Raw genomic sequence first — 8,822 nt, 5'->3', positions numbered from 1 at the left:
CGAACAATGGCTACTCATGAATCATTTGTGCTCTGTGCTGAAGCTTTTTGAACTGGAAACAAGAGAAATCAGGTCAGATAATGCCTTTTCCTTCATCTCAGATCCTTCCTCTGCCACACTCAGAAACTGTTACTTAGCTAGATGAGACCATAGCCTGGAAGGTCCAAAGAAAGGGACCAATAGCCTGGATGACAGAGAATAAAGCAACGGGCTAAATAAAAACAATTCCACATTTAACTTCCACACTTTATCAGTGAACTGAAAATGACTCCCACCCACAGGGTGGGCTAAGAGGAAAGGGAGAGCTCTACCAGATGATAGTGGGTAAGCAAAGATGAAAACAGACTGAAGAGACAGAAAAAGGTGAGGAAAAGAAAGAGACAGGATGACCTGGCTGATGAGGATGATGATGAGAGAATGAGAGAGAGGGAGGAGAGAAGAGAGAGAAAGAGAAAGAAGGAAAGGAGAGAAAGAATGAGAGAGAGAGAGAGAGAGAGAGAGAGAGAGAGAGAGAGAGAGAGAGAAGAGACGGTCAGGGTATGTTTGGCCCTGAGCATGGGCCCCTTGACCTCAAGTTAAGATGCCTGGGAGCCTCCACAAAGTTAGCAGAACCATACATTAGGCGCCAAAGAAAGCCCAGATGATTCCTCAGATGCTCCCCACCCTCCTGCATAATCCAGTCCCAGGTCTGGAGAATCTCACAGGAGGGATGCAAGGATCAATTACATAAGCATCATCTACAGGTGTATCCATTTCCTTTCTATTAGAAGGAAGCAGTCCTTCATTTGAGCTGAACAACAAACCTCTGAAATGCCTGTAAGCGTGCTCAGAGCCAATTCTGTGTCACCGCTATGAAATCAGGCCTGAAATTAAATGGCTCAACAGTGCTAAGACATTCCCCAAGTACTCCTGTGAGCAGTCACTCACCTCTGAGGTTAACAGGATAAAGCCTGGATAAAGAAACTACTCATTTTACCAGCTCGACAAAGAAGCAATTATGCGACTTTCTAAAGTGGTTTCAAATATATTTTGCAAACTAGGACTCAGACAAATATTAATGGCAGCAAATTACAGTACTTAGCAGAATTATCACCTAGTAAAGAGGCGCTTTTAATCTATAAAAATATCAACAAAAGATGTAAATATGAACTCCTCAATGGGTGGTATAGCTTGAAGAAAATATACATCTAATCTCACAGTGTGTTACCTCTAATACCTGGGGAGAAGGTTAACAATTCTGAGACGTTCCCTACAGCTCAAGAATATATTTTGATGTAGATTTGTAGATATCAGAGACTTTAAATCTATTGTATAATCATAGGGCAGGAGCGCGAAACCTGGAGACCCACTTTTCTGTGCTAAGGGCCCGGCAGGTGCTTGCTGCTTTAAATGGGCAGCTCCCGGAGTCCAGTGCCCTATACACTGGGCACATGGCTTAGCTCTTCATCTTTACTAGTATAAACAGAGCTGGGGCTTCCCAGCCCCACCCCACTGCACTACAAGAGGGGATACCTAGGAGGAAAATAGGGTGTTTTATGACCCACAATCCACGAGACTGGTAACGACCAGCCACAGCCTGCAAGGTCAGGGAACAATGAAGGACATGACCAAGAGGAATGTGGACCTACATATATGTGGACAGGAACATGTCTGGGAAGGCAGAAGGGTGCAAATATAGGGCTCCAACACAAAGTTAACCTTGTATGTAGAGAGAGACCATCATCTAGAACAGAGGAGGGAATTAAGGGTTCCCGAGAGGCAGCAGCACCATCATCACCACCACCATCCCTCTACACCCTCCAACTTTAGCCTATCACAGTGTCTGAAATTCCACTATTAGAGTTTCACTCCGTTATGTTAACCCCTGCCTTTGCTGGGCTTTACTTTTAAAATATAGATTCCTTCTAAAACTGAAACTGCATGAGTGTGTAATAACAGGCCTGCTTAGCCCAAGGTGCTTCTATGTTTAAATTAGTAAGCACCTGTGTCTGTGGTGCATCCGGACAGGTACTGGGTCCATATTTGGAACCTTAGGTTGACCTTGGTCTCCCTTCCCCCCCCCCACCTTTCATATAAAACCACTTACAAAATCCTGTCAAGTATAACTCTTCAATATCTCTCATCTCCACCTTTTCCACTCTGTTCCCCCCATCATTACTATATTACAGGCTCTAAATCTATGACCTTCTTGGCTTCCCTAAGCTTTGGAAATGCCACAGTTCTCCTCCTATTGTCTAATGACTTCATCTCTGTCTCTTTCACTGGGTCCTCACCCTATTCACAAGGCCCTCAATGTGGGGGTTCTACATAGTTCTGTCCTTGGCCCTCTTCTTCTCTCTCTACCTGCTCTCCCCTGACAATCTCTTTCAAGACTTTAGCTATCCTCCTCTATGCAAATAATTCCCAGATCTATATTTCCTAAGTTCTAGACTCATATCTACAATTGTCAGAGAGGTAATGAGCAATTTTGACTTCTGGAACAAGGTTGGAGATCAAAGAGGAAATCACTAAAGAGATTCTGAGATATGCCAAGGTGCACTGGGAAGACCCTAGAACCTGAAACATCCCAATGCTGATTCTGGAAATACCATGGCCAAGGGGACAGGGAGTAAGGTGGTACCAATCTGGGGAGGGGCTTACCTGTGGCTCAGGAGGGCCTCAGAATTCCATGACGGCTGACACACACTGGCCTTCATCTCCATTGCTCCACCAATGGCCTTTGCATGAACTGCTTGTAGTCCACAGAGTCCTAAGAAGAAGAAACAATCTGTTCCTCAGAATTCAACCCAAGGTCCCATGGTCACAACCACCAGAACCTCAATCCCTGGGAGGAGGGAGAGGTTGGAAAGGAGATAGAAGGTAGGAGAAGGGAGGATATAGAAGTAATCATCTCCTTCAATCTAATATGTTTAATAATATGCCTGCAGTATGGTAGGCCAGTCACTGGGCTCTGGGAGAGTGATAGAGTAATAATGGAAATGCCAGCCTGGGGCCAGGCAAAGGAGCAAAGACAGCTTTGTCACATATGTTGGTAGGATGTGGAATGGGGCTAAAGACTTACAAAACATGCAGGAGGACCACTACAAGAGGAAGTGCACCCCAAGATGTTGGTGGTCCTGAAGCAAGGCCTTAGTTTCCCTCTGCTAGTAATGGCTGTGCCAACTGCCAATAGGAAATCTCTATCTGTATGTTCTAACAACAACTCAATTACATTTCCAGTCAAAAATCAGACTTATTGCCTTTCCCCAAAAACCAGTTTCTTCTGAATTTATCATTATTTTCTCTAGTATCACCATTAATCCAGTCTCCCATCTTTGTAATTTTGATTACCAGCTCTGATTTTCCCCCTCCCTTACCTCTCATAGCAAACCAGTTGCCAAGTCCAATTGATCCTAACTTCTGGACATATCTCACACCCTATCCCTTGCTCTCTATTCTCATTGCTATCTCCCTAATACAAGCCCTATTTACCACCCAATTGAACTATTATAATAGGCTCCATACAGGTCTCCCCAGTTCCACCCTTTTTCGCTAATTCAAACTTTATTACTATTGTCATAATCATTATTCTTACTCATAGATCTCGTCATGTCACTCCTCCGCTCAAAAATGTTCAGTGGCTCCCTATTGCCTCCTGACTAAAGTTTTAATTAGTAATTAGAGCTTTACACAGGTATAACCTTCTATCTGGCATTTAAAGTCCAGTTTATGACTTCATACCACTCTACCTTTGAAGACTAACTTCATATTACTCCCTTCCACTCATGCTAAGCTTCAACCCAACTGAACGAGTCTTGGTCCACTGAAAATATACCTTGCTGTTACAACTCCATATCTTTGCTCAGGCTACTATTACCTATACCTGAAATGTTCTCCCTTCCCACCTTCATTTTTGTGAAATGGCGCAGGGGACTCTGAAGACAAACTTTGGTGACGTCGTGATTTTGGCCAAGTGTGGACCCTACAGTTTGGTAGCTGTGTTCAAGGAAAGCTAAAAGAGAGCATAAGCTACACATTGCATCTTAATGTATTCATGGGCATCCTAGCATATGTGTCCCCCATCCAAGTATGTGTTCAGTGCCCTAGTGTGTCCCAGAAATTAGCTAACATGCACTTATTAAGAGTTTGCTGTGTAGCAGGCACTAGAGAGACAAAGAAAGACAAAACCTCAGCCCTAGCTTTCAAAAAATAATTAAATTTTTAAAAATTGAAGTTTTTTTTTTAATTTATAAAAGTATTCTACTGGGGGAGATAAGATGCAAATGATTGGGTAAATAGAAGAAATACACAGAGCAAATGGGAAGTAATCTCAGAGGGAAGGCACTAGAAGCTGAGGAGAATGGGTGAGTAGGGGAAAGACCTCTTACAAAAGAAGGGATTCAGCCAAGTCTTTATTGAGATAAAAAAAGACAAGGAATAGAGGTGAGGAGTGTTCCAGGCCTGAGGGACAGCCCATAACAAGGCACCAGTGCTGAGTAGTTTTTCTCCAGCAAAGATGCTCACTTTCCCCAATACCACCCTCAGACTGTACTTCTTTTAGTCAGAACAAGGAAGGAAGGAGGGAAGGAAGGAAGGAAGGAAGGAAGGAAGGAAGGAAGGAAGAGGAAGGAAGGAAGGTGATCTCTGCAAGGTACCCTGGTCCAAATGACAAGGAATATGCCTTGGAAAGACAGGAGATGTTACGAGCTGGCAAGATGACTGGTCCTTTCTTAAAATCAGCCTCCTAGAAGGTCAAATCAGGAAGGTCACATAGCCTTTTTGACTCCCAGGTAGGTATTTCTACAACAATAAGCTTTTAATTATAGCCCTCAAATACCTGTAAGTGGGAAGGGAAAGGGAAGGGAATGGAATAAGTATGTGTTAGGCAAATTTGTGCTAAGCAATTTTACAAGCACTATCTCATTTGATCTTCACAACAACCCTGGGAGGTAGGTATTATTATTATTAACCCCATTTTACAGTTAGGGAAACTGAGGCAAACAGAAGTTAAATGACTTGCTCAGGATCACACAGCTAGTGTCTGAGACTAGTCTTAAATGCTAATCTTCCTAACTACAGACCTAATGCTCTATCCACTGCACCACCAGCTACCTCTGCAGTAAGGGGCAGGGAGTGGAGGGCAAGGAGAGGGGATGGCCTCAGTAGAGTCTCATTAAGGAGTAGTGGGAAACTCACAAGATTAGGAGTCAGAAGACCTGAGTTCATGTCCCAAGTCTGGCATTAATTTCAACCAAGTTCCTTCAACCCCGTGGGTCTTTTCCTCTTTCCCTATAATAAGGAGATTGGGCCAGATTTTGTCTAAGATGCCTTCCAGCTCTAGCTCTATGACTAAATCTATTTGGAGAGTCATCAGGAGCCCTGTACTGATGAGGCCTGAGGTCTGCTGCAAACACTTGGTCTAGGTATTGGGAGTAAAAAGATGAAAAACTAGTCTCTGTGTTTAAGGAGCTTAATTGGGCAGGAGGAAGAGTGGGAGGAGAATAAAACACACACAAATAAGCATAGCCTAACGTACAATGTGATCATGTAAGGCAATGAAGACAGTTAGATAAAGCCTTCTAGGAAAATTTGAGGAGGAAATGCTTTTTTTCAGAGCTGGAGATGGAGAGAGTGGGGCAATGAATTAAGGAAGGCTCCATTTGAGGTGAACCTTGCAGAAGGAGAAGGATTACAATAACTAATAGCTGAGAGAGTGTTTTCCAGGCATGAGAGAGAGCCTAGACACATCACAGAGGCAGGAGACAGTAGGCCAAGCTTGGGCAATAGCTAGCATGCCAGTTTGGCTGAAACAAGGAGCCTGTGAAGGGGACAAGAATGAAATGTCTGGAAAGGTGGGCTGGAACTAGAGGGTAGAGAGTGGTAAATGCCAAGCTGAGATATTTGCATTTTATCCTATAGGAAATAGGGAATCAATGAATATTCTGGACCAAAGGGGTGACGTGGTCTTCCATGTGCTTTTGGAAGCTGACTTTTGACAGCTATGTGGAAGATAGAATTGAATGGTCAGAGACTGGAAAGAGGGAGATCAAGATCCGAACTAGGGTGATAGTTGTGTGAATAGAAAAAGGGGTAAATAGGAGACACACTAGGGATACTGAACTACCAGGACTTGTCACATGATTGCCAGGGGCTGAGGCATGATCAGAGTGGAAAGAGACAAAGGAAAGAAGACAAGGAAAGTGACAGAGATGACTCCAAGGCATCAAGCCTAGGTGACTGGAGGTGTAGTGGTTCCCACAGTAGAAACAGACAAGTTGGGGAAAAGAGTGAGTTTTGGAGAAAGGATTATGAATTCAGCTTTGGATTTGCTGAATTTGAGGTGCCAATGGGACAGTGCAATGGTAATGGGAATTTGAAAATCTTCCCTGCTTTGAAAATATTCCCTACCCCTTAATAGGCTGAATGTAATCACATGGAGCCTGTGGTGGGAAGAGTTTGCTGAAGGGTGGAGCAGAGCCCACAGGAATCTGGGAGTCAGAGCAACTAGACAATGGGACAGAGAGGATGTACCCAGGGAGACAGCTAGGTTTGTGCATGTTTTCCCCCTGCTGTGACAGCTAGGCTTGTGTTTGTTTGTGGAAAGGTTAAAGTATGGCGTGGCTCTCTGCGGTGTTATGGGGTATTAACTTCTTTGCTACTATGATAGATTTGACTTTTTGGTATTGGGATTTGGTTTTCTGGTGTCAGAATAAATGTTTTGCTTCTGTCTTATATATGGAGAATCTGTTATATTTTGTGATTGAGAACTATGCCAACATATGTATAGTCGCCATCAGTGCTGTGAATAATGTGTTGGTGGTATAGACAGCCATGTGAGTTTGAAGTTAAGAAGGGTCTGACTAGGGAACCTGCATTCCCCAAGATTCCCTGAACAGTATGAAGTTCCTCGGAAACAATTTTCACTTAGCTTCTCAGGAGTGAGCTTTCTAGAAGCCTGATGTTCATCTCCAGGGTACCCTATGGATGAAGAGGATAAGGCATTTATTATTCAGCCGATGCTACCTCATAAAACCACACCATCAAAGGAGCTACTTAAACAATTATGACTATGTTGATTGTTTCTCAAAAAAAAAAAAGAGGTTGTTCTTCATAGTTAATTTGTTCTTCAACTCATAAAATTTATCTAGCTTGGTTACTTCCCTTTGCCATTGTCCGCTATTCACCCAGCATTTTTATTCACCGACTAAATGCTCTTCTGAGAATTGTCCCTTGGCAAACTAGGCCGTGAGGGATGGTTAGCAATATGGTCAGTGGGCAGAGGTCTTTAAGGATTGGGGGCTGGAAAATGCTAATATAGCCTGGATATCTGTAAATGGCCTTCATGACAAAAAGGAAATTTAAGCTAATTTTATGAGGATTGTAGTAATTTAGCTATTATTTTGAACCAGGGCACCAAGGACTGGGAAATTAAATGCTTCCACAAGTCACACTAATCAACCAAGCCCTGAACTGGGTTCAATTTCCGTCTCTGTGTGACCTTAGGCAAGTCACTTAACATCTATGGGCAGCAGGTTCTATTTCAGTAAAATGGTGGGTGATAGTATCTGCTCCCTACCTATCTCCCTGGGACTTTTCCAGAATTAATTGGATAATGCATGTAGAGTGCATTAAGCTTCGCAGGGAGAGAAGTTTCACAAATGCAGGGGACAATTATTGTAATTATAAATACCATGGAACCTGCTTATATGGCTTTGTCATTTAATGTTATTGCTGAGGATAATATTACAAGATTCAAGGCTATTTTTCCCATAGGGAAGGATCTTTTAAGAAACTGTATTTTCAAAGATGAGCAAAGCATGTAGAAAAAATATATTCCTTCATACCAATAGTAATTACTAATACCGTATATTTTACCAAGCCAGGTAAACCCCACTCAACTAACCCTTACAGAGAACCTATTCTGTGTTCATCCCAGGAGGAGCTAAAAAAAAAGTCCCAGACTGCAGGGGCTCAAACAAGTTCAGGTGTCTACAAGATAAGGGTACATCCTACTTTAGTGAGAGGAGAGTACATAGGGTTATAAGAGCTTAGAGTTGCAAGGGATCTGAAAATTTGTCTACTCTGGGTTTTTTTAACCTGTAACCTTGTTTTGGGTTTTGTTTTTGTTGCTGATGCCTTTTAGTTTTTTCACCCCAGTCAATCTGGAAAAACTCCTCCTCCTTCCACTACCCCCCTCCCTCAAAACTGTGCGTTCCCTTGTAACAAAGAAAAACATTAAAGATACACAATCGTGTGATTGTGTCTGACAGAGTATACAATGTTCTGTCCCAGGGATCCCCTGCACTTAACTGCTGAGAGGAAGGGGTTATGCTATGCTATTTATTCTCGATTGTTCCTGACTTTTCAGTTAGTGAGACTAAAGTTTCCCATTAGTGATCTTTTTCATTTACATTGTTGTAGATAGTCTGTATATTATTCTCTCACCTAGGCAGCCAAGTAGGGCAGTAGATAGTGCTGGGTCTAGAGTCAGGAAGACCCGAGTTCAAATTCAACCTCAGATATCTCCTGAGTTCAAGTCCAGCCTTGGATATTTACTACAGGACTCTGGGTAAGTCACTTATTCTCTGTCTACCTCAGTTTCCTCAACTGTCAAATGAGGACAATAATAATATCTACCCCTTAGAGTTGCTGTGAGGAACAAATGAGTTAATATTTGCAAAATACTTAACACAGTCCATGGCTCAGAGTAGGCACTTAATAATTGCTTGTTCTTCTCATCTTTTCAACTTCATTTTTAAATGAGGAAATTGATACCAAGAGAGGGGGGATGACTTGTCCAAGAGCATGCAGACACTAAGTAGCAGACTTCAACTTCAGACTAC

The 8,822-nt window shown here is 42.7% G+C and overlaps 1 long non-coding RNA gene across 1 annotated transcript in view; it reads right to left on the bottom strand.

The window, feature by feature from the left end:
• Positions 1-2,651: 2,651 nt before the first annotated feature.
• Positions 2,652-8,822, bottom strand: part of LOC138157285 (uncharacterized) — a 28,970-nt gene continuing 22,799 nt past the window's right edge. The window contains exon 5 of the long non-coding RNA XR_011167350.1: positions 2,652-6,957. This is a non-coding gene — a long non-coding RNA (uncharacterized lncRNA). The remainder of the gene's footprint in view (positions 6,958-8,822) is intronic.

This window comes from Petaurus breviceps, unplaced genomic scaffold (genome assembly GCF_028583685.1).
Source record: "Petaurus breviceps papuanus isolate PSGF00001 unplaced genomic scaffold, PetGlider_PUasm1.0 171, whole genome shotgun sequence".
Taxonomy (NCBI): Eukaryota; Metazoa; Chordata; class Mammalia; order Diprotodontia; family Petauridae; genus Petaurus; species Petaurus breviceps.
The sequence above is the reverse complement of the archived record's forward strand: the minus strand, read 5'-3'. Positions and strand labels throughout refer to the sequence as shown.